Genomic DNA, 25,741 nt, shown 5'->3' with positions numbered 1-25,741 from the left:
CCCACCCTGGAGTCAGTTCCTAACAGGTTTCTCAGCAGTTTTGCAATCATCACCCCGGTCTGCATCTTAAAGAAGGCAGCAGGCCATGGGGCTGTCCGCAAAAGGCAACACTCACCATTCTTATCACGGACCACCCTGTCCCACCATCTTCTAATTGTTATTGCTGTTGTTTAGTCGCTCAGTTGTGTCTGATTCTTTTGCAACCCCATGGACTTAGCCCGGCAGGCTCCTCTGTCCATGGGATTTCCTAGGCAAGAATACTGAAGGGGGTTGCCATTTCCTTCTCCAGGGGATCTTTCTGACCCAGGGATTGAACCGGCGTCTCCTGCATTGGCAGGCGGATTCTTTACCACTGAGCCACCAGGGAAGCCCCACGTTACTACCTTCTAGAAGAGCCAAGAGCTCTGGGCCAGCAGCCCAAGCCTGGGATATGCTATCTGCCCTCTGTGGGCATGGAGAGTGTTGTTCTCCCAGCGGTGGACTGTCATTGGCTCCGTTCACCCACTCTTGGGACTGCAATTAGGTTCAGAACAGGGGGATGAAGAAATTCCCTTTGAAAAATCTATGATGAAGGAAAAAGGCCCAGCAAGTACTGAACCCGGCTAGAAATAGAATCAGGAAGGATTGGATTTTGAGTTGTTTTTGCTTTTTTTCCATAGCACCAACCTGAAGGGTGGAGACAGGGAGCAATTATCCCCACTTGATCTGGTTTCCATTTCAACGTGTTTTTTTTTCACCCACTGAGATGCACAGATTGTTCAGGTTTCAGGGTAGGTAGGATAAATGTCCTTACTTAGAAGTTTTTTATTATTATTATTATTATTATGGATTTTGGGTTCCGTGCTGTCTGCAGTTCTCTGTCATTTCCAATCTCCCTTATGTTCCCCTTGGATTTATATATTTATTTTTGGGGGTTGGTTTCAGGTGCTTCTAGTTTATCAAACAATCAGCCCTGTGAGGTACTCTGGGTGTTTCCAGAAATTACATCACAAAAAATCATGCAATTAAAGTGTAAGAGGAAAAAAAAACATAGCTGTTGCTTAATTTTGTATTTTAATTAGCAACTTATTGTAAATGTAGACTCTTAAAATGGAGGCGCCTAAGCAAAGCCAGTCAACAAGTTTTTCTAATGAATCAGTTTCACCTCTTCCCTCCTCCTCCTCATGGCAATGTCATCTTCCAGATTTTCTTTGCCCTCTTTTTTTTTTCTATTCCACTTTTTACTTCTTGCCCAACACATATTAGAAAAAGGATGTGTGTTAGTCACTCAGTCGTGTCCGACTCTTTGTGACCCCATGGACGGTCGGCCGCCAGGCTACTCTATCCAAGGAATTCTCCAGGCAAGAATACTGGAGTGGATTGTCATTCCCTTCTTCAGGGGATCTTTCTGACTCAGGGATTGACTCCGGGTCTCTTGCACTATAGGCAGATTCTCTACCATCTGATCCACCAGGGAAGCCCCTGAAATAAAAAAAATCAGGAACCCTGGCACCGAGGACTCTTACAGGAGCCCTTCCCTATATATATGACCATGGAAGAAACCTTGATGGTGAGGGTTCTGGCTGAAGACCCAGTGCACAGTTGCCACTGTGCCCATTGCTCTGTCCCCAGCCCTGTTTCACTGAGGCCAAACCCCTCTGTGCTCAGTCCCAGAGATATCCCTCTGCTCCTGGAGAGAGAAGAAAGCCCAGTGCAGCACAGAGTGCCAAGGCAACAGGAAGAGGGTGGAGTCTCAGGCCACCTGCAGCCTGAACAGATACAAGGTGAAGAGATGGGAAGCTCCGAATGTTGTGAAACCCAAGAGACCTCTGGTTGCCTGGAGGAAGTTAGAGAGAGGGCACAGGAGGGAAGGGGAAGAGGGAACACAGAGCCAGAGAATAGAAGTTGAAACCAGCAAGGTCTGTCCAGGTCGTGTGGCCACACAGAGAAAGCACACATCTGTGAGTCCCAGGCACCTCCTGAGGGTAGATCCAGACTGCCATCGCGGGTGTAGAGTCCTGGTCTTCCCTTGGTAGAAAGCTCACAGCTCTGAACTTCCCTGGTGGTCCAGTGGTTAAGACACCACACTTCCAAGGCAGAGGGTGTAGATTTAACCCCCAGTCTAGGAACTAAGAGAGTTCACAGGGGGTAGGGGACAGGAGTGTCAACTAATCTGCCCCTTTTAGCCTAGTTTCTGGGACAGAAGGCTGAGGATGGGGAAAGAGCCCCCTAGTTCTCTGTTCAATCCTGCCATCCCAGGAAGGATAGACAAGACTCAGATGTCCCAGCCAAGGGAAGACCCCTGGAAGCTGCTTATGGCCTCCGTGTCCATGTTCACAGGGACTCATCTAAGCCCTCCTGTCATCCCAGAGGCTAGGCCAGCTTAATAAGCATAGGTGTCCACCTGAACACCAGACAGATGCATGCTTCCTACTCAGTGCTCCAAAAACAGTGCAGAGACACCGTGGAGAAACGCTCTTCTGGGGCAATCCAGGGTATTCAGTGTCATGGGCAAAACTTCACCCTGGCCATTTTTATTCTGAACAGGAAGAACTGCAATGCTGGGCTTAGGAAAGGTTGTCATTTACCTGCCCCTGCCTCATGACCACACTGGTGGGGGAGGTGGGCACTCAAGAAGGCTCTGGAACACCTGGAGGCAGAATCCTGGCCCCTGCTCCCTGAGATTCCTGAAGAAAGGAAGGAAGAGAGGAAGGAAGAACCTCCTTCCTCCAGGGAGGAAGGGGCTGGACCTCCATGTCATCACGCACCGGTGGGAACCCAGACCCAACCTCACGACAGATCCTGCTCAGTTCAGCTTCAATCGGAAAGGAAGGCACTCATCAAACAGGGGCCAGGCAGGGATGTGGGCACCGAGATTAGGAATTTGGAAAACCATCTGAGGAACCCGGCCCTGGGAAGACAGCAACAGGATTTAATACCTTATCCCGGCTGTCTGGTAAACACCCTGAACCAGCCCCACACTCCGTTAGGCAGCCTCGGATCCTCAGGTGTGCTGGCGACGGGCAGGTAGAGGCAGACGTGGGCAGAGACAGGAAAGGGGGGGAAGTATAGGCCTGGGGGGAGGGGGGAGGGAGGAGCTGGCCTGGAAGGATAGGATGGGTGGCAGCCAAGCCAGACAGTCAATGAAACAGCTGACAGGTGCAAGGAAGGGGGGCAGGGAGAACAGAAAGGTGAGCTGGGGGTTCAGAATACTTGGGGATATCACCGTCACACCCCAGGGGAGCTGAGTGGGATGAGAGGAAGAGTCAGAGGCTTGAGGGCCAAAGACCTAAGAGTCCTGGCTGCCATTTCTCCCAGTTAAAGGAGAAATCCAGGCCTCGCACTCCTCCAAACCAACCAGGACCAAGAAGCTGGTGGGGCTAGCTTCCAGAGCTTACTGGCCACCTATGAGCGCAATCTGCTGGTATCCTTTAGGGTCACCTCTCAGAAACACACATACACAGATTGGCTTGGATTGTTGAGCTGCTCAGTTGTGTCTGACTCTTTTTCAACCCCATGGACTTGTAGCCCACCAGGCTCCTCTGTCCGTGGAATTTTCCAGGCAAGAATACCGGAGTGGATTGTTATTTCCTTCTCCAAGGGATCGTTCCGACCCAAAGATTGAACCCACATCTCCTGCATTAGCAGAAGGATTCTTTACTACTGAGCCACCGGGGAAGCCCACATACGCGTATCAGTTCAGTTCAGTTCAGTTCAGTCGCTCAGTCGTGTCCGACTCTTTGCGACCCCATGAATTGCAGCATGCCAGGCCTCCCTGTCCATCACCAACTCCCGGAGTTCACCCATATACCCCGTGCCAAAAAGATTGTCAAATCAATCACAATGGAGCTTTCTTCTACTCTAGGCTAGAGCTGACAGAAGAAGCTGGGAGGGTAGGGGGCAGCCCTGAGTGACTCAGAGGGGACTCGGCCCTCCAGAGATGGCTCAGGGTGAGTGAAGAGTAGACTAGAAGAAAAGAGGGGCCCAGGCTGGTCCTTGGGGTGTTCCTGGGCGAACCACCTTTGCTACGATCAAAGCACAGAGGTCAGGCCTGCCACCTCCACCACCAGGCCCAAGCAGGCCACATGACTAATTCTCTTTTCCCATTTCCGTCTGCTCCTAGATGTAATTACAGTTTTGGATTGCAATCCACCCAAAGTGTAACCCTGATGCACTCTCCCTGCTCTCAGAGAATCGGAAACCATTTCCAAAGCTAAAAGGCGCACCCCTTTTAAATGTTTTCATCAGCTGGCTTCTTCCAGCCACACTCTCAAAGCTGCCCTGGCTACCTCCGTCAGCACTGGTCCTCTCTCTCTGCCCCCTCAGAACCACAGGATCTCCTGTGTTCCCAGCAAGGGGAAGAAAGAGGTTTCCTGGACTGCTGTGGGTCTGGGCTTGGGGTCCCCTGCCTTCTGCACATCGTCTAAGCCTCAGGATCCCAAGAAATTCCATCAAGGCCACTTGATCCAAAAGCCCCAGATGGAAAACCTTCCTCCTCCAACCATAACCACATGGAACCCAGACCCCTCCACTCCAAATATGATTCTGTGGGCCTGAGAGGAGCCATCAGGGGAGGCTGGGAGCCTGTGCCCACCCTTCCCTGCTGCGGTGCCAAGTTCTCTGCAGCCCCAGAGCAGAATGCTAAGACCCAGAGCTCACAGGTCTGCAGTCAAGGGAAGTCTCAAGCATCTTCTGCCACCATTTCTGCCCCAGGTTTTCAACTCTGGCCTTGCCCATATCAACAGTTTGAATTGTTGCATTAAACACACACACACAGACAGATGCACCACTCCCCAACAGGGAGTGAAAACGCATAGAGAAAAACCCCACAAGACCTAGGGTTGGGGCTGGAAGCCAGTGTCAGCGGCTCACCGTTTCCCCCACAGCAGGCAGGCAGCCAGAGAACCCAGGGCAATACAAGCTGTGGACCTCGCCAGACATTAGAACACTTGTTCGGGTCCCTACACTTTGGAAGCTGGTCCCCCAGTGCAGCGCTTCAGGCCACTGCTGCTGATAATTTTTCAGAGATAAACAAACCGGTTTGGATAAAACAAGAACCAACCTGAATTCTTTACCCAAAACTCAAAATGAAACTCTCCCATCACCCCTTTCCTTCCCTTCTCTACCTTCCTGTGCCATTTATCCAGTTTCCTAAAATTCAAACAACTCGATTTTTTAAAAAATTCAGTCTTCTAGCCTTTTTTATTCATGGACATCACCATTTGGTACTCAAAGAAATACTGGCTTATTGAAAACATTTTTTGTCCAGTTTCTCAAATATGCCTGAGTCAGAAGGAAAAATGGAGAAGGGGACTGTGTCAGGGAGCCTCTTGCCAGGCTGGCCTGAGTCTTCACCCCCTGCTCTTTTTTAGGCTCAGGGTCTTTCTTCCATACTCCTATGGTCCCCCTAAACCTGCAGCCCCTTTATAAGGGGTGGGGTGTGTGTGTGTGTGTGTGTGTGTGTGTGTGTGTGTGTGTGTGTGTGTGTGTGTGTGTGGACTGGACATCTGGTCTACCCCTCTTTTTTGAGTAACAGAGGAAAAAGTTGCTCAGTTTCCCTTGGGGGTTTGGCAGGTTAATTGAGGCTCAATGTCAAGACAAGACGGAGGCCAAAGGGCAGAGAAGAAAGACACAGCTCTGAGGATTGGCCACGTGTGTCTCCCTGCAGGCTTGGTGTATGACGTGCCTGCCTATAACCAGAGTCGTTCGTGATTGACACACCCTCACCGACTACCCTGTCCCACCCAATTAGGCCCCTGTGTCCCCCCACCTTCTCTGCTTTATGCACTAAGCTAGTTTGGAACCTCTGCCATGGTTCCTGCTTCCCAAGTCCCCGTTGGTGGGGTCTGCTCCGTCCCTGTAGCTAATTTACACCCGTCAGGGTTTAAAATAGCAGAGGCATAAATGAAAAGTCCAATTTCTTCAAATTTGCATTGTAAAACCATCCTTCAACTTCCTTGAAATAAATTTTACTATTTTATTAGTGCAAACAAAATGGTAATAAAACACTAATACAGCGCCTTGTATCCAGGGGAAGAGCTAAAATTAACATAGAGCGAGCAGTGTTTGCTATTACATTCAATTACCTTTTTACTTGAGATTTACATTCTCATCCCCTTAATCTCCATAGTAGTGGCTTCAAAATCATTCCTCCCAGGCTCTGCCCTTCCGGAGCCCCCACAGCTGGAAGCCAGGCCTCCTGCCCATATGGCGCTCACCCCGGGCACGGCGCCTGCCCCTTTCACCACAGCTGCCTCTCGTCACAGGGTACCACTTCTCACCCCTGCTCTTAATTTTCTCACATCTCAGCCTCTGAGCACTCAAAGCAAAGGGCTCTGACACGAGGCACATTCAGACATGCAGTTATCAATAAGCAGGTGCACGGGGCATGGGGTTGGGGGCATCGCTTCATGAGCCTCTGAAGGCTGCCCCTGGCACAAGAAAGGGGCAGGCGGCGAGCTCCTGGGAGCCCTGGGAAAACTGGCATCTCTGGTTTGACAGGTTGTGGGGGACGGTTTGCTGCATGGCACAGCTGGGGCCTCTGGATTGTGGCAGGAAGCTCAGCCGTCCAGAAGTAGAAAGGGACAAGGAAACCACAGGGTCCAGGTTCTTACTCGATCCACAGACAGTAGAGCTGAGGGCTTAGGAAGTGGCTGCTTGTGGGTGACAGAGGTGAGCCTAGAACACCCTCATCCTGTCTTACCATCCAGCACTTTCCCTAACAGATAGTCACCCCAAACACAGCCACAAAGTGTCTGAACCACCAGGAGGGCGCCTTTGTTTCCTGTAAGCAGACAAAAGCAGGACTCCTTGTCCTTGGGGACTGGTCAGCCCTGCTGTGAGTCATCAACAGAGATGACCATGTTTCCAAGCTGCACAAATTCCTGGTTCCAAATCTATCACTGACTAGCTGTGTGATCTTAGACAAGGTACCTCCCCTCTCTGGGCCTCAGTTTTTTCATCTGGAGAACAAGCGCAACCATCCCTGTGCTCCCTTCTTGAGAATGGTCCCCATGACTGAAAGATCAGGAAGTCACATTCAAGCCCACGGAGCCTCAGAAGTTTGACAGCAAATCCGTTTCTGAGATGGTCTCTGCGAAGGCTGGTAGGAGTCCCAAAATGAGGCCAACAGGGCTGGGATGCTCATCAGGGTCTCAGACCTCAGTATCTTGAGTTTCAGGCCAGGCCACCTCAGACCTCCATGACTTCTTTTTTTGTGGCGGGGGGCGGGGGCAGTGCTTCAAGGCAGGTGGGATCTTAGTTCCCTGACCAGGGATTGAACCCATGCCCCTAAAGTGGAAGTGCAGAGTCTTAACCACTGGACCACCCTATAACTTTGTTTTTAACCCACAAGCCTCCTTCTCTTACGCTACCAAAGGCCCTAGATTATTCCTACAAAATCCTGTAAACTAATTTTGAAGAAGGAATTGCCAATCAGCCCAGGGTCCAGGCCATCTAACAGGTTCATTAGGAGAGATGGTTTGGGGTAGAGGGAAAAGGTAATAAGGGAAAAAAATTGTTGTAAGCCCCCACAAATTTTACTTGGCCTAGCTATTAGAACCAGGGGAAAAAGTGATTAAGACTAAAGGGGACACTTGTATACACAGTCACAATTATGCACAATCATATCACAACCACACATATAATCAGTTATACAACCATTCAGTATCTCTCACACACAATCAATCTCTCATATACAGGCACACACAATCATTCATACAACAACATACACATAGAATCATTCACACATATACAATCACTCACACACTCTCACACACACAACTATACACTTCCCTACTGTTCCCAACCCTCCCCTCCCAAGGTCTTTCTCTCCTAAATCTTATTCCCAAAATGTCTTCCAGTAAACACTGGGAGGAACATGCTAGTCCAAACTGGTACCAGGCAAATTTGTCTTCACCCCTGACTCACATGAAATTCTGAGTCCCACTACCACACAGTCGCTTCTGGGACATCAGGAGGTGGGAACCTTCTTTAAACCCAACCGGAAGTGAGGGCAAAGGCTGCTGGCAGTACTGGCCGGAACCGTCAATGAAATGTTCACCAGAGGCCAACCTGGCTGTCCTTGCTCCGGCCCTTTCTGCCTGGATCCCACCACTCCCAGCCCAGAGATGAGCGTCATGAAGTAGCTTTCATGTTCCACAAACAAAAGGCAAAACCCCTGCAAGAGGCAACCCCACACCCCAAAATGTGAGTCGTTTAATTTGGTTCAAACTGGTCCTCCACATATTTTCCTCCTTATTTTTTTTCTCCCCACTGGGAAAACAAAAGAAAGTTTGTTGTTGAGGCTCAAACATTTCTTGGGCCTTGTCCGAGTTCTACCTTGTTTTTCTTTTCCTTTCTGTCTGCCCCTCACCCCCACCCCGCCTTCCTTGCCTCCCCACCTTGGATAAATAAAGCACCCGAAGCTGGCACAGGCTGGTAAGGAAAGTACAAACTATCTCATAATTTTATAATTTTTTTAAACACACTGGCCTAGGGTTTTGGGCAAAGGACAAAAGCTATTGTTGAACAGCATAACACGAAGGTCTGAGTCACCGATACGCCTCGGCTTCTGGAGATCTCATAGGTTTCTGTGGCTGGCACAGCCATGAGCTCAGCACCCTGCGGGGGCCGTGGGTGCAGGCACCCTCTCGCCTGGCGCTGCCCCGCCCCCACCCCCTCCCCAGGGCTCCCTACTGGGCCGACACGTTGGCTTCGTTGGTTTTTAATCATAGGGGGGCATTTAAAGAAAATGTTGTGAAATAAAAAACAAATCACCGTCATCCCATCACCCTCACGCTCTCATCTTCATTTTAGAGGATCACCTTTGTCTATACACATCTGTGATTTTTATATGGTTTTTACCCTGGCGTTTGCCACCCTCGGCCCTCAGCATGTTGTTTTGTTTTTTCACTCACATAATAAACATTTTTTCCATGTTTCGAAATCATCTGGAGGATTATTATGTGCCTAGGTGACAGGATTTCTTCCGCGTGTTATTCTCGGGCCGATGCTACCAGGCAAGAAGGGGAGAAGGGCACTGGGGGAGACCTCTCCTTGCATTGAATCATTTATCCACTGATTCTAACCAAGGTGGGGGCTTTGCCTGAGTGATCCGGATCACCTTGACCACGGGAATTTGGACTTGGAGTGTGTACCTAGTTGAGGAGGAGGGCTCTACTGAAACCTTGCCCATCCTGTGCGAGGCCGCAGGCACCCCTGCCCTGGTGCCAGGAGAGACAGTGCTTCCAGCAATGGCCTTCATCCCCACGCTGACCTTCACCCCTACAAACTGCACTTCCTCTTTATAAAGCGCCCTGGCAGCAAAAAGGCCCATGACAACACTCAGCTCTCCATTTTTATATCTGAATATCTCAAAGCACTTAGCAAGGACTTTCATTTTCTCATTACCCCAAGGAGAGGAGGTCATTCGGGAAAATGGTACAAATATTCCCATTTGTCAAAAGCAAGAAGGAAGTGAGTTAAAAGGAAAATTCTACCACTTAACTGAGTAAAAACCAACCCAGGAGGGAAGGCAAGGGTCTTTTTTGCCGCCCCGTTCACCCAGTCTGCTTTCACCAACACAACTTCAGGAACCTCATTACCAAAAAGATGGCTCTGGGCCAAAACCAGGTTTCCATTTTGCTGAGAATCAATCACTACCCAGCGGCCCCAGCTTAGGAGACCCTACCACCTCGTCCTGGGTCTCAACCCAAACCATATTCTCCTATGATTATAATTATGTAAAATGTATATTACACATATATATAGTCAGCAAAGGGGAAAAAAAAAACACAAGGAAATATACTAAATACTAAATGAGGTGGTGTTAACGATAGTTCAGTTACAGGTGGATTTTTCTCCTTTTATGTATTTTCAAAAACCATTTTAAATATGGTTATATTTTCCCAGCGTATGGAGAAGAACCTCTGTGTTAGAGTCCCATCAACGTGCATTCAAACTCTGACTCTCCTTTTACCAGCTGGGTGAACTCAGGTAAATTGCCGAACTTCTCTGGGCCTTATTTCCTGATTGGCGCCATGGGAATCAGACCACTACCTGTCTGTGTCCTTCAGTCCCACAAAAGTCACAGCATCTGACACATAGTTGGCACTCGGTAAATGCCTATTTCCTTCCTCTTGTAATGAAATGAAAATGTAAGAGCAACTTGGCAAAAAATAAATAAATAGAAAATAAAATTAAAAAAACAATAAGACGAACTCAGCTTGCTGGGTGCCCCTGGGAGATAAAAGCAGGATGCTTTACCTGCCCCTTCCTCGATTTCCTCCAGGTTCATCATCCTGTAAGCCATCTCCCCTCGGCCCCCACCAGCGAGGCTCCAGCACACAAGCCTCAGGATGGTAGTCCTGACTCTCCCATGACTCACCTGGAGAGTGAGAGTTGCGGGGTCGGGGGTGCTCTGGGAAGAGAGGACGAGCCCCTCTCTGAGGCCCTCCACCAGGATGGGCCCGGGCGAACCCCTCCGGGAGCAAACAGGCCTTGTGCGAGGACCCAGAGGACACACAGGGAGATCCCCAGGTTTGCACCTTGCTGGCAGCCACCCTCCAGGGACAGGTGCCAAGCTGCAAAGGCCACCTGCTCCTGGGGGAGGGCAAGGGCCACGCTCCCAACCCAGAGGAGAGGCCAAGAGAGAAGCAAGATGGCGCCAGCATCTGGGAGGCGGCTCCTCCCCGGGCCAGGCAGGCCAGGCCAGCCCAGCCCAGGGCCTGCCACCTCGGGGGTGTCCAAGAGTCCAGCCCTGGCCATGGCAAGTCTCCTCCCTGCTCCCTCCAGGGCTCCATACTGGGCCAATGTGTTTGCTCTGCTGGTTTGGCGCGTATGCTTCAGCAAAACTTCAGTGGCCATGGCCTCTGAGCTGGGGCTCCAGCCTGACCTTGGGTGTCCTGGAGCCCGGACACAGGGACAGGCCTGAGCCCTCTGCCTTCCTGCCTTCAGGATGATCCATGGGAAGGATGGATAGTAAGAGTAACAGGAGCAATAACAGCTCCCTTTTGTCACCACATTACAGCAGCCCCATACTATAGGCGGTGGCACTATTCCCATTTTACAAATGGGGAAACTGAGGCTCACAGGGTTAGGGAGGAGCCTAAAGTAACAGTACTGATACACGAGGGAGTAGAGATCTGAACCTGTATCTCTGCATGGGGGCCACTCTCCCAACTCAGCTGCTAAACAGCCACACTCCACCAGGCCTCTTCCAGAAAGGGGCCCCTGGGAGGCTTCCCCAGCCACCGGGAGACACATACCTCCAAAGAGCTGGCTGGAATTCTGCCAGAATGAGTGCCTTCTCGCCCCCTCAGGAAGAGGAGAGACACCACAGCTCCACCGAGAGAGGACAGTCAGGAAGCCATTTTACAAACGTGGGGTGACTGCAGGAGAGTCTGCAAGATGGCGGCATTTCCTTCCCTGCCTCTCCAGGGGCCTGGGGCCGTGGGCAAGAGCCAGGTCCACTGGCTGATTTACTGGTGTGGACAAGGCGGAGAGGGAAAACATGGGACAGGGGGCCTGCGGCACATACAGACCCTCAAAAGCGCATGCCTCCCTTGTAAAAGCGGGGATGGCGCCAGCTCCAAATGGTGGCAGCACCCTTTCTTTCCAGTGAAAACACGTCCCTGATGGGAGGCTGGCCTTGGGGAAGGCACCAAACTAGGCCCCTGAAGCATGGGCTACCAGCTCTCCAGCCACCAGTACGCAGGTCCCATGGAAGGCGGTGGAGCCCCGCAGGGTGGGGGCCGGGTGGGCCACCCGGGGCAGACAGTCTCCAATCATGCTGAGCACAACACATCGCTTCATTCAGGAACCCAGAGTCAAATGTACAGCTGGGTCTAGAGTTGATTCAGCCCTTAACTCGTTCGGGATCACTGGCGGAGCCACGGAGGCGACGGGGAGTGGGGTGAGGGGTGGGGTTACACCAACCTGGAGGAGGGTGTTAGTCTGTTCCTGGGGATGGGGCAGGAGGCTGGGGCAGAACCCCCACTGATAATGTTGGTACACAGGGAAAGGAACCACAATTCTTTTCAAACCTCCTCTCAAAACCAGACAAGCACTGGGAGTTGAGGGAGGGCTGAGAGTGAGTGTGTGTTAGGTGGGGGGTAGGGGTGAGGGAGCTTGTTTTCTACCCACTGCCAAATTCTCATTTACTGTCAGCTCCAATCCATTCGGAACTCACTGACTCAATTGCCTTTTCACGGGGAAAGGAGCCTGCACAATGCAGGGGACTTTTCAGCTCCACATTAGCACACAGGGCACTGGGCAATGTCCAGGAATAAACACACACGTCCCTCCCAGAGGCCGCCGACCCCACCTCCACCCCCAAACAACCCAGCCAGCTCTGCCAGGGCCACATCTACTCCTCCAGCTTTGCCCCCAAAACTTTTTTTAAAATGTAGTTTGACCCATGGAGAAGAGTGTGTGTGTGTGTTTGTGTGTACATATATAAGCATATTTATATGTGTGTTGGATGTGGTGCGGGGGGTGGCTAACTCAAAATTACAAAGGCCTGCAAGAATTAATTCTGGGGCAGTTCCAATTCTTCCTTTTGCCTGAAAAAAGGAGGGATGAGGAGAGAGGGAAAGAAGGAATTCATATTAGGGTCCCAGAAGAAAGAAGTCTGGGAGGATTCCGTTAAAGTGTTGATTAAAAAGAAATCAGCATTTAGTCAGGGAGTGTCCCTAACAACTTAGCAGCACAAAAGCTCTTCAATAATCATTATGAAAATAATATCAACATTTATAATTATAGTGATTATAATAACAGTGGTCCCCATTTCTCAAGTGCTTGCTCGCTATCTGCCCAGCACCAGACGTTAAGTATGGGTACTCATCAGCTCAGTTAACTATCACAAAGACCCAGGCAGGCATGCATTGTCCACTGTCAGCCCAATTCCACAGACTCAGAGAGTTAAGACCCCTGCCCAGGTCACAAAGACAGTACATGGGAGAAGGAGTTTAACCCTGCTCTGCTGAATGCCAGCCCCACCTGCCCGGGCAGAGAGAGAGGAAACATGCGTGGGATCTATAGAGAGGGCAGCCCCAGCACCATGGAGGCCTTGGCTCCAGACAGGGAGGCCCCTTTGACTTGTGGGAACATCCCTGCCACCTATCCCCTATCTCCATCACTGTCCCTTGAAGGTTCATCCCTTTAGCCCAGGCTCTGAGGGGAGTATCCCTCTTCCTCAGATGTAAGTACTTACATGTAAGGGTACATAAGGGTACTTTAAGTACCCTCCTAAAGTCCAACATGGAGAAGGAAATGGCAACCAACTCCAGTACTCTTGCCTGGAAAATCCCATGGACGGAGGAGCCTGGTAGGCTGCAGTCCATGGGGTTGCTGGGAGTCGGACACGACTGAGCAACTTCACTTTCACTTTTCGCTTTCATGCATTGGAGAAGGAAATGGCAACCCACTCCAGTGTTCTTGCCTGGAGAATCCCAGGGACGGGGGAGCCTGGTGGGCTGCCGTCTGTGGTGTCGCACAGAGTCAGACACGACTGAAGCGACTTAGCAGCAGCAGCAGCAAAGTCCAACAGAATTTTATGTGATCAAAGTGTTCTTTCTCTGTGCTGCCTAACAAAGTAGCCGCTGCCTGCTACAGAGTACTTGAAAATGTGGCAAGTTCATTGATGAACTTAATCTAAGTTGCCACATGGGCTGGTGGCTACTGTGTTGAACAGAAGCCCTCCAGCTGCCCCTTTCCCTCTGAACCCAAGAGCTATGTTAGAAATATACAAAAAGTAACCAAAGACAGAAACATGGCCCACTATTAAGCCCCCACCCCCACCCCACCCCCTAGCCCGTCCTGGCCCCAACCACCAGGCATCTCCTCCACTCGGTCACAGCCTTTCAGAAATCACTGGTCTGCTTCCAGCTTATCTGTCTCCCTTCCTCTTTTCCTTCCTTCTTTTTTTTAATCTTTCTTTTCTTCCTTCTTGCCTTTCTCCCCTCCCTCTCATTCCTTCCTTCTTTCAGTTCCTCTATTTCTTTTTCCTCCCTCCTTCCTTCCCTCCCTCTGTCCCTATCTTTTTCTCCCTCCCTCCCCTCCTTTCTTTCTTTCTTAGAAAAAAGCATCAATTTAATTAGATAAATCCTCAGAGCACGTGGCCTGGAGTTCGTCATGGAAATTAACCTGCTCCCAGATCTCAGATAGTGAAACAAGAACCGGGGTGTTTTGGCATAGCACAGTGAAATGGGAGAGGCCGATGGAGTTTCATACACTTCATCTTCCATAAGTGCCCCTCGACCCTCCAGTGCTCCCCACTTCACAGCCCCCATGCCCTTGCCTCCTTAAGTCACTGCTACGGGGCCTCCTCTATTTCTGCTCTGGGCCCTTCCTTCCCCACCTTGGCCCAGGCGTGGGGCGTGCTCCCCCCAATCCCGGCTCCAGGCAGGATCATCGAAGGGGAGGAGGGGAAACCTTGGCTCCACCCACATCATGCCCCTGCCCTAGCTCCCCTGGCTAGGCCCTCTTGCACCCCAGCCAGCTTCAGGTCATCCAGGGGCCCACCTTAGGCTTGACCAGGGGCTGGCCTGTCAATCACCTGATCCTGAGCCCACGGTCCCTACTGTATGCTGCTAGCTGGGCAAAGCCCGGTCCATGAAAGGGTACTGGACGTCAATCCTTAGCGCGCAGTAGCTACGATCACTCTCCTCTCACCTAATTCTCACAAGGTAGGAATTCCAACTCCCATTTTACAGACGTGGAAACAAAGAATTAGAGGAATTCATCCGCCCAGCTGACAGAAACACAGTTCACACGGGGCTCAGCCCAACTCCAACAGCAGCTTTTGACCCTCTGCCAGCCACACGTCTCGACCACAGCAGAGCCTCTGCGCACGCGCAGACCCCCGGCCCCTCCACCCCCCGGCACTCAGCATTTGGCTCCTGGGCCGCGAAAACACAGACAGAGGCCACTGACACCCGGAGTGAGTTCCCAGGGTCTGCCCCCCATCCAACCCCCTTGCCTCCCATGTCCAACAGCTTCTGTGATGGACCTCCCCCCATCGCACCCCCTCAGCTCCAGGAACGGTCAGTCTGACAACAACCGAAAAGAGAGACCAATGACCCCTCCCCGACTAGGGGCATCTAACTCTGAAAGTGGGCACAGTCTTACTTCTCATCCCCTTCTGATTCATCACCAAAAAAATATCAGGAGGACTCCAAGGCAGTCCATAGATAAAACACAAAATTCAGAATTTCCAACTGATCCCATAGTAACCCACTCCTAGCAGGGCCCTGGCCCCCAGATACATAGAGGGCTACCTCCCCCAACCCTCACATCTACTCCCTGGTGTGCAGCAAATACGTGTACACTCACTCTGACGTGGGTCTAGAATACACAGGCCTGTTCTAAACACTTCATGCATTTTAGCTTATCTAATCCTCACATCAACCCCACAAGGTAGGGATTGTTACCCCCATTTTACAAATGAGAAAACTGAGGCACAGGCTAATTAAGTAAGCAATATAAGGACACGATTTTGGCCCCCAGCTGGCATGCTCCAGAATGCATCCTCTACAGTATACACAGCTCCTCAATGAATCCACATATCCACACAGTTAAGACACCACACATCCGGAATGGGCTCCCCTATACTGCCTGAAAAGCAACACCACCCCCCAACTCAGCCCCAAGCTCACAGTGATTTTGATGACTTGTTTTTTTGGTCTTAATATTGTTTTTGAGATTCATCCAGATTGATACGTTTAACTGTTCAGTTTCTTTCTTTTTTTTATTAGTTGTTCATTTTCTAAAAACTGAATACACAACTTATCTACCCTTCCCCTCAAAAAAAGAACCACATCACAACCTGATACAGAAATGAAAGCCCAGCACCACACAATATTCAGGCTCGATGCTTTCTGGAATGGAATTCACAGGGGTCCCCTTTGAGACTAATACCATGTTATATAAAACTGGCTCCCCTGACATTGTGGGCACCCTGCACTTGACAACGCAACCATGATAAATTCTTCATTACGCTTAATTATTTCAAAGGACTTTCACAGCTATGAGTGCAGCCGACAATCAGGGGAACCCTGTAAGGGCAAGAGTGTCAGAGGCCATTTGATAAGAGGGGAAACTGAGGCTCAGAGAGGTCAAATGACTTGCCCAAGGCCACACAGTGATTTACTACAGAATCAAAACTGGAATGGGGTCTCCTGATGCCTGCAACTAGACCTCAGCAGAGCTCTGGACCACCCAAGACTTACCTTGTCCCCTCATCCCAGATCAGGGGTGTTGGGGCTTGGCCCATGGTCCAGCCCCGCCCTCCCCCCCCCCACCACCCCTAACCAAGGATCAGATTTCCCTGAAATTCCCAAAGGGGCCTCTGGGACTAGTGGGCCCGGAAATGGCCCTCACATAGCGAGCTGCACAGCTGAGCTCCCCGGGGGCGAGGGGGGCGGGTGGAGCTGGAGACGCTGGCACAGCCCCCGTGGGTACTCTGCCAGCAATTAGTGCTGGGGAAGGGTGCCAGCCTGGCAGAGCTAATTCCCCCACCCCGTCTTCTCATTTACACACACACACACACATACACACACGCTTACCCACCCAGAGACCAGCAGCAGAGAGGCAGTGCAGCTTCCTTTCGGTAAATCTCGTCAGCAAGGCACACACAGGGCATGCAATTTGGTCATTACTGCTTTTAAACCACAGAAAAGCAGAATCCACCCGCCATTAACCCATCCTGCTCCCCCTCCGGGCTTCACACCAGCTCAGTCATCAGCCTTCATCTCTAACTCCCACGCACCCCCTTTTGCATGCTCCCCAGAAGTTGCTTTCCAAAAGAAACAGAGTTTTAAAAACACACACACACACAAAACCTGACTACAGTAAGTCAAACCTGAATTGTGTCTTCCTGCCTACCTCTGTCCCCAGAGAAAACAATCCATGGTTCTGATGTCACCTTGGCTAAGACCCTTCCTCAAACACCCTAGGAATCCTGGACAATGCCAGTCGGATGAGGGGGAGCCAGCCTTTGGCCTGGAGGAAGAAAACTACCTAAGCAGGTGTGGCTCTTCCGATGGGAGCCTGAGTATTGGCACCCATCCACCTGCGGGGGCCTGGTGTCACAGCTTGACATGGCTCTGCTCTCCAGGTACTGAGGCCAGCAGGGGTGGGAGTGGCCGTGAGAACTGCCCTCCTCACTGCCCACTTCCTCCCTACAGTCCTGGAGCATGAGAAAGAAGCCCACCAGAGCTAGGGACCCTAGAGGGTCCTTAGTTGGCTTTACAAGATCTGTGAAATCCTTCAAAATATAAGCAGTATTTGTGCTGATGAGATTTTTTTATTAAGAACATTCTCAAAGGGGCGCACATGAACTCAAAAGAGGAAGAAGCCAAGACACGCCCCCCCACCAACCCCACCCCCATCATGGACTCAGCAGTGCCTCAGGCCCAAGTGGCAGAGAACACAGGGCTGGGCTCCAACTGGCCCTCCTGTAAGTGACCTGACCGGCGGCCTTCCTCCCATGGGAGCTGCCCCTGGCCTCCTCCTCGCCTCGCCTGGAAGCTGCTCACTGGGATCGCCGGCCCTGGGAGCCGTGCCATGCTCCCTGGGCCTGTGCCCACTAGCCCTCCTGCCTGTCAGCCAGGGCTGCCCGCAGACCCAGCAGAGGACAGGCACAGGGGAGCCCACCATCGGAGAGAGGAGAGGAAGCCAGTGGTGGCTGGTCTTGGAAAACCTCACAGATGCTCTAAGCCACCTAGTGTCCAGAGCTGAGCTCTGGCAGTGGCTCTCTCTCCCGCCTCCCAGAGCGGACAATGCACCGGAGCCAGAGCAGGAGCCCAGGGCCTTCTCCAGGAACCTGAGGCCGGGAGGTGGCGGGGGCCGAGCTGCCTGGAGAGATAGTGCCCAGGAAAGTGCAAAGGCCCTAAGCCCAGAGCAGGGCTGACCCCGGAAAGATGTTCCCAACACCCCTGCTCCTTGTCCCAGGCAGTCACCGTCTCCTGGAGATCCCCAGGGTCGTCTTGGACAACTGTCTCCTCTGGGTTCCTCCAGGTACCCCCCACCCCAGCCTCCAGGCCCCCTGCAGAGTCCCCCAGACTCTGGGTCTGCCACTCCCCGAGAGCTGCTCGGGCCCCTCCCACCCCCTCCTCTGCTCTCTCTTTTCTCTGTGTCCTCAAGACTCCTCTCACCTTGAGAAGTGTTAGGATTACCCAGCATTTACACTCAATGCTCTCCTTTATTCCTTAAGACTTATTAAGAATGATAATGAGTTTCGAAGGAGCCACACGTCTCCCTCTCTCTCTCTCTTCTCCATCCTTCCCTCTCTCTCTCTCTCTCCCCCCCCTCCCCCTCTGCTCTCTTTCTCTACGTGTCTTTTCCACCAAAGACACACAGGACAAATCCAGACCAAAAGGGAAAAAAAAAAAATTCCAACAATATGGAACAAGGGCACTTGAGGATTTATATTCAACAAATCCCTCTCTCTTCTTCCCTCTCTCTAGTTGTTCTCAATTATTCAGATTAAAAACACACACACACACAATTCCCCCTTCCCTTCCCACCGTCCAGTCCACCCCTCGCCCTGCTGGACTTTGAACAGGGGGAGCAGGAGAAGGGCCCAGCTTGCCCACACACCCTTCTTAACGTGCAGCTCTTAAACGGTTGATTAATTTTTGCAGAATTTACGACGGGCTTTAGCATCCCTCCCCCCCTGCCCCCCGTGACACCATGGCCTCCAAACCACAGCAACTTAACTTGGTGAACTTGAGGGGGGCAGAGACAGGGGTGCCCCCCTTTCCAGTGGTCTCCCATGGCTGGAACCACGGGCTGCCTGGCGACAGAAGGAAGACGCATCGTTGATGCCAAAGGCCAAGCAGGAGACAGACCCACTCACAGAGCGGCGTGGCACCCACAGGGGAGATCACCAGACAGCCAGAAGCCAGCCACAGCTAACTTTTGGTCATGTGGGACTTTTAAATTCCAAAATAAGGAGGCCAGCAGAAAGTGGGCAGAGGGGAAACAATGCTCCCTCGAAACTGACAAGGATGCCCACGTTCTTGCCCACCCGGCCACACCACGCATCCCGGCAGAGGGACCGGCCTTATCGGTCTGCCGAGCTGCCCTTCAGAGAAGGGGAAGAACAGATCCTAATGAAATTATGTTTTTTAAAATGTCTATAAATTAAATCTCTCTCTCTCTCTGTGAATCTCCCCCTGCACTCCCTCCTCTACAAGGCTTGTTTGCCTCTCCTCCGTTCCCTCTGCTCGTGTCTGTTTTTCTGATATAGACATCAAGAGGTTACGGGCTCAATTACAACTCCGCTGGAGTCTCAGCATCAGACTTGCCTGGCCTTCTCTTCTCCTCTTCAGAAACCAGATCCCAAATAAATCTTTCTTCTGCTTTTTATTTTTATTGTGAATGCCAAAAGCCTCAAGATTCATTCAGTTGAGTCACAGCCTTTTTTAACTTACTTCAGATGGGGGAACTATCCTTTTTAATTGTGTCCAAGTAGAAGTATAACATAAATGCTTTTCTCTTTATCTCATTCCCTCTTCTTAAGGACACACACAAACCCTTGGCTATATGTGAAATTTCAAAAAGAGGGGCAGCAGCATATAAATGTGCCTAATTAGTGTCTGTCTATTGTGGGGGCTGCTGGAGACTATCAGTTGGACACTTTGTATATTTCTAAAGTTACGGGGTGACATCATAAAGCTTCTTATTAGCAAAAGGTCCATTTGAAAAAGGTGGAACATAAATGGTGATTTCCTTTTTTTTTAAAAAAAAAAAAAAAAGGAAAACATTGCCTCTACCCTCCCCGATACTATTACTAGCTATGGAAAGGAGATGTGCTGTCTCTATCATTTTATATCCTCAAAAGCTGCCCCCTCAAAAAAGGAAAAAAAAGTTTAAAAATCCAAGTCATAGTCAATCACCATAGCTGTCGATTCCTGAGACGCAGAAACCAGCTTCGAGTTGCATGTAGGTCTAAGGGATAAAAACAAAAATAACCCCCCCACTATTATTCTGGAAATACTAACTAAAGGGGATTCCAAAAGGTACTTTTCCAGGAAAAAGCAGTTGAGACAAAGACTGGAGAAAGCTGAAGTTCAAGGCGAATCAAAAAGAAAAACTTTGTCTTTCCAATTAACCAGACTGGGAAAAGGGGGCGGGGGTGAGGGGGGCCTGCACATTACTACCAACTCATTAATTCTTTCCTGTAAACAATGTAATTAAATTCTGCTAAATACAGGAGAAATACTCATTTTGGAGGGCCTCCCCCCTGCTCAAAAGCAAATTCCTTCAGGTTACTCCCCCCATGCCAAGACTTCCCCTGCTGTACAACCTTCAGATGAATTTCCAACCCAGGCGTGGACCGCACTGCTCTCGGCTGCAAGAATGACAGCCTCATATGTCTGAAAGCTGACACTTTAGCTTTTAAAAGAAATGGAGGAAAATAAGCTGTTGACTTCTTGGTTAAAGTATCTTCTTGTTCTAACTCATGTTATTATGTCACTGGGCTAAAAAAGAGAGCGAGAGAAAGAGAGAGAGAGAAGAGAGATATGACTTTCCTTGAATGATCTGTTTAACCTAAGCCAGAGGAAAAAAAAGAAAGTCATTAATTACTTATGTGAGCTATTGCTTCAGAAAGACAATAAACCTGCCCGGTCGCCATGGATATGACATATTTGCTCTGAAAACAACACAATAATTAGCAAAGGGGAAAGATACAAGGAGAATATGCAAACTCGTGAGTTTAAAGCCACAGTGCTCTTTTCTACCCGTAAGCCTGTTCTGTTTGCAATCCAAATCAAACAAATTTTTAAAATATAGCAAAGAGGGAAATAACAGGAATGACTCCTCTCTCCTCTGAGCTAAGAAGTAACAACCACTCCACCCTCTTCCAAAATAAAATAATATAAAAGAGAACCAGGATGGTAGAAGGAGAAAAAAAAAAAGTATTGCCTCTGTTTTATTTCCTATAGCAGGGGTGGAGTCTGAGGTTTGTTTTTTCTTCTTTTTTTTAAAAGTGTGCTCTTATTTAGCATTGGACTTTCTGGCCAGATATAAATTTATTTATAAAGCCAAATGCTCTGTGTGCGGCTCAACTCTCCCCAAAGTAAGTGGAGATATCAAGGAGTGGAGGTGGGGGGCTCGAGTTGAAAAAGCAAAACAGTATACTCTGAAAGCATCAGCTCCAGAGAAGGACATCCACTCCCCTCACCTTCAAGAAGATGGAACCCAGGCCTTACTTTAATATTAAAAATGCATTAAATGGTTTTACCTACAACTTAGTCCCAGAGGATCATTAGGAAATGCAATCGCTTTGTATCATATCTGTCAGCGTGATAAATATCTGAGTTCAGAGTGGGTTTGCAATTCTTCAGAGTGTCACAAACCAAGATAATTTTTTTCTGCCTTACTTTCTTAATTCACTGCACCCACTCCCTTCAAAGTCAGAAGTCTACAGAAAAATACCTGAGGAGAAGAGAAAAGGAAAAGGAGGGGAAAGTTGATATGCTTTCACACACCAGACAGAGGTTACTGATATTCTCCTAAAAAGTAGAAAAATGAAGACTTTAAAATATTTGGGTGAGTATTTTTTTTTTAAGTACTCCATTAAGTTTGACTAAAAACTCCTTTCCCCCTCTTCCCAGAGGCTAGTTTTCCAAAAACAGATGGTCAGGATCTAAATGAGAAGCAAATATACCTCAACCCCCACAGGCAGAGAAATCTAACTTTGAACTTCTTTTTAAATTAAAAAAAAGTGTGTGTGTGGGGGGGCAAGATAAACTATTAATAAGTATAAAAAATTAGCTGAGCTACAAGTTTTGTTTTTCTTATTAAAAAATTCTTTAAACACAAGGAGAGCAGATATATAGGAGAGGTTCACATTTGACTGACTTCCTATTTTTTTTTAACAATAGTGTGTTTTTTTTGTTTTTTGTTTTTTTTTTTTAAGATTGGATTCTTTGATCTTGAAAGAATTTTGCTCTTATATTATGGGGAGAAGAGGGTGGTGGTGAAATGATCTGTTTTAAATGATGATGCAACTTAGGGATCAAAGCCTTGGCTTTCTTCTAGCCATAATAAGCAGTACTTGCCACAAAGCGTGAGTCTCCGGGCTCCTCTCCTTCGTAAGAAGGAAATAAAATGCACCGAGACTCAGAGAAAGACGCGAAGTGTCTGCAAGGTGCAAAGTCTAAAAAACAAAACAAAAAAAGGCAGGGGGGGGGGGCGGAAAAAGGAGGGAGGCACTGCCCCTTTAAACGTTTTAGTGCATATGGAGTTTGATTTCTGAAAGAGATCAGTTTAACATCTCCATAGAAACCAGCAACAGATTATCATCAACAGAATAAATAACTAGTCTAATAAATTAAACAGGAGGCATAAGATCGCTGGAAACCTGATTACTGAAGTTCAACAATATTCCCCATAAACTCTCGTTAACCGCCTCTAATGTGGCTAACAAGATGGGGGTGGTGGTGTCAATCTCTCCAATTCGCCGGATTCCGGGGAGAGAGACGGTGGCCGCTGCCGGGAAGGGAAAAGTTTCCCACCTTGCCCTGGAGAGAGTCTCAGAGCTCCAGTGAGGTGAAAGCCAAAATGCCGAAGTTTGGGAAGTGGGAAAGCGGCTGGGCGTCAGTGGAGGCAGTGAGAATCGCCGGAGATGGCGCGGGACGCGACGCCCGCCCGGGACGCACAGCCTTGCCGCCACCAGGGCGCAAACCCAGAGCTTTGCGCTCGGGCGCCGAATGGCCCAGCGCCCCCTCTGGGCACGTGGAGCGCAGCCCGGGCGCAGCCCCCGGGGACCAACTACCCCCCTCACCACGCCCGGCGCAGCTGCTCCTGCTCAGCCCGGACAGCTCCCTTTAGGACGGCGACGTGTGTGTGTGTGTGTGTGTGTGTGTGTGTGTGTGTGTGTGTGCGCGCGCGCGCCGTGGGGTGGGCGGGGGGGGGGGCGCACCAATTTGCCCAGCGATCCGTTTTCCGGTCCCCTCGCGCGCTCTTATCGCGCGTCTGTACCAGCTTAGAGGCGCCCTAAATTTACCAACTTTACCCTACGACTACCCTGGCCTTTCCCCCCTCGCCGTCCCCATCTCTGAGTGTACGGGATGTTGGCGGGACAACCACACACTCTAAGGGTCGTGGCCTCAGACTCCGCCGGGGCAGCGACGCATAACCCGGAGTCACCCCTTGGTCCAGCCGGGTCTGGGGGAGCTCCAGGCACGTTGGAGGGGTGTTGTTGCTGCTTCGCTGGTGGACAAGTCATACACACCGTACATGCGCCCGCACCCTCCCCAGCGTGACTGGAAGGAGGTCCTGGCCGCACCCAGGGCCCACTTCCCAAGCTGAGGCTGGTCAGGAGGAACTTGTGTGGAAGGGTGAAGCGGCCCCCTGACTCCCTCGGCACTCCTTTCCTCCCCCAACTCCGGACCCGGGTCGGGGATGGCTTGGAAGAAGAATCTGCGCCCACCCCCTGGAGAAAAATCTATTATTATTATCTTAATCTACGCCCCCAAAGTGTCCCTCCCGCCGTGATTGACGGCGCATACACCTGTTCCCCTCGCCGAGGAGCTTCCAACGCTGGGGACCGACATTCACCCCAAAGCTCTGCAGCGGCCCAGAACCCGCCCGCCGCCCTCTCCCGGCCAGACCCCGACCGCCGCCCCAGTGCACCCCTGCCTCGTACCTTGCCACCCCAGCGGCCGCCCCCTCCCCTCCCAGGCCCGGCTCCCCAGGCCGCCCGCTCCCGGCCGCGCTGGCTTCGGAAAGAGAGAAAGAACAGAAAGCAAAACTTCCTGGCGGCCGACGGCCATCAGCTGCACATTCTGCAAATGCCACCGAGTAAAAATAAACCGGCCGCCGCTCCGCCCGGCCGGCTCACCCTGAGCGCACGACTCAGCCCCCTGCCCCGGGACTGTCGGTCCGGCCGGATCCCCCATTCCGATGCGCCCCCTGGAGCCCCGCTCCCCGACACTCCTCCGCCTGCCACCGCGCGCTCCTTTGCCCTGAAACTCGACCCCAAGTGGCCAGGCGGCCCGGGCCTCTCCCCTTGGGTGCCCCCCTGTATTCCCACAAGCTACCATTCTCGGTCCTCCTTCTGGTGCCTATTTCAACCGTGCGCCCCTGGATTCAGGGCTCCCCTTCCCCAACTGTTGAGCCCCGAGGTCACTCTCAGCCCACTTTGGAGGGTACAGACCCCACCAGACCCTCGCCCACCTCGGCCGAGCCTCCTAGGAGTTCACGGCTCCACCCGCCCACCGGCCCGCCAGCCCGGCGTCCCAAGTCCCCGGACGCAACTTCTCTCCCAGCGCACACGACAACCGCGGCAACTCCCCCGAACTTTTCCCGGGACCCAGGCGGGCTCCGGCCGACAGTCACACGGCCCTGAGCCGGCGCCCCGGCTCCCTGTGCCCAGCCATGCCAGCCCTGCGCCCGGGGAGGCTGGGGTGGGGGTGGGGGGCAGTGAGGAGCGCCACTTGCCTCGCCCGGAGCAGCGCACTTGAGACAAACTTGCCAGGCACAAATGAAAACGGGGGCGCCGTTCCCCCCAGCCAAGCAACCTCTCGCCTTCGTTTTCCAACCAGGAGGCACCCCTTGGCACCCCACAGTGAACACTGCCTACCTCTGCCGGTAGCATTTACACCCCAGTATTGGGGCACAAGAGTCGGTTGGAGGGGCTCCCCACCCACCCCCTCCCTTGAACAAAGTCTTGCAAAGTCACCCCAGGCGCCCCTCACCCCTGCCTCCTTCTCTGCCCCGGAGAGCGCACGAACCCCTGCAGCTCGGGGGGCTGGGGGGAGCGTAAGGGGAAGGAGTGATTACAGGGTATTCGCGAGCACCTGTCCCCCGCCCGAGCCCGCACCGCGGGGGGCGCCCCCACCCTATTTGCAAAGTCCTGCACTCGCGCCTGGCGCCTCCCCCTCTTCTCCGCTACCCCGCCGCCCCCTCAGTTGGAGTAAGTGACCCCAGGAGCAGCAGCCCTCTCCTTCCCCGGAATCTCGCGCTGGGCATTCCCTGGCCGCGGCGGGCGACGCGCCGCCCTGCGCCCGGGTGCCAGCCCTCCGTGTCCCCTGCCTCCCGCACGGCCGGAGTTGGGTGGCAGCCGCCGCGCGCAGGCTGGCTGGCTGGCTGGCTGGCTCTCTCGATCGCTCGCTCGCTCGCCCGCTCCCGGCTGCAAGCTGCAGCCCCGGGGGTGGGGGACTGCACCCTGACAGGGGGCGAGGCGGGGAAGCACCCCGGGAGGGCTGCGGAACTGAGGGGGTCGAGGGGGGCGCGGCGGAGGGAGCGCCGAGTCTCTTACCTGCACTTGGGGCGGCTTTGGGTGACTTTCCAAGTCCGGGGGAAAAATGTGTGTGTGTTTGGGATGGAGCGCCGCGGGCGCGCATGCGCTGCCCAAAGTTGCCGGATCCCGGATTTTTCGCTCCCAGTCTCCGCTCTCGCCCGCTGTGATTATGGAATTCTCCGCGGCCGAGCGGGCGAGTGGGTGGCATGCAAAACCCGGGCCGGATCGCGGGGCCGGGCTCCGCTCCACCCTCACACCCCCAGACCTTCCCCTCCCGGTTTCTTCCCACCCACCGCCCCGGCTGAGCTCTGCTGGCGCGCGCGGTTAGGCCCGGCCTGCAGAGCAGCATGTGAGCTCAAGTCTCCCTTTTGCGGGTGGAGAAGCCTTCTCCATCCCAGACTGAGTGGAGTAGAGGCCGGGGGACAAGAGAGGAGGGACGGGAGTGGGTTACTTTCCACCTGTTCTGAACCTTGTGAGCCAGTCTGCTTCCCACTTTTCCACTGAAGA

General features: G+C 51.9%; 1 protein-coding gene across 2 annotated transcripts in view; it reads right to left on the bottom strand.

The window, feature by feature from the left end:
* Window positions 1-25,386, bottom strand: part of CASZ1 (castor zinc finger 1) — a 155,579-nt gene extending 130,193 nt beyond the window's left edge. The window contains exon 1 of one of the 2 annotated variants that reach the window (XM_055582339.1): window positions 25,253-25,386. The gene's annotated coding sequence lies outside the window, so the exon portion shown is untranslated. Of the gene's footprint in view, window positions 1-11,246; window positions 13,763-25,252 lie in introns of those variants that run through there. The other variant, XM_055582340.1, reaches the window with a different exon arrangement.
* Between the last annotated feature and the right edge of the window lie 355 nt (window positions 25,387-25,741).

This window comes from Bubalus kerabau, chromosome 5 (genome assembly GCF_029407905.1).
Source record: "Bubalus kerabau isolate K-KA32 ecotype Philippines breed swamp buffalo chromosome 5, PCC_UOA_SB_1v2, whole genome shotgun sequence".
Classification (NCBI taxonomy): Eukaryota; Metazoa; Chordata; class Mammalia; order Artiodactyla; family Bovidae; genus Bubalus; species Bubalus kerabau.
This window is presented reverse-complemented; position numbering and strand designations above follow the sequence as displayed.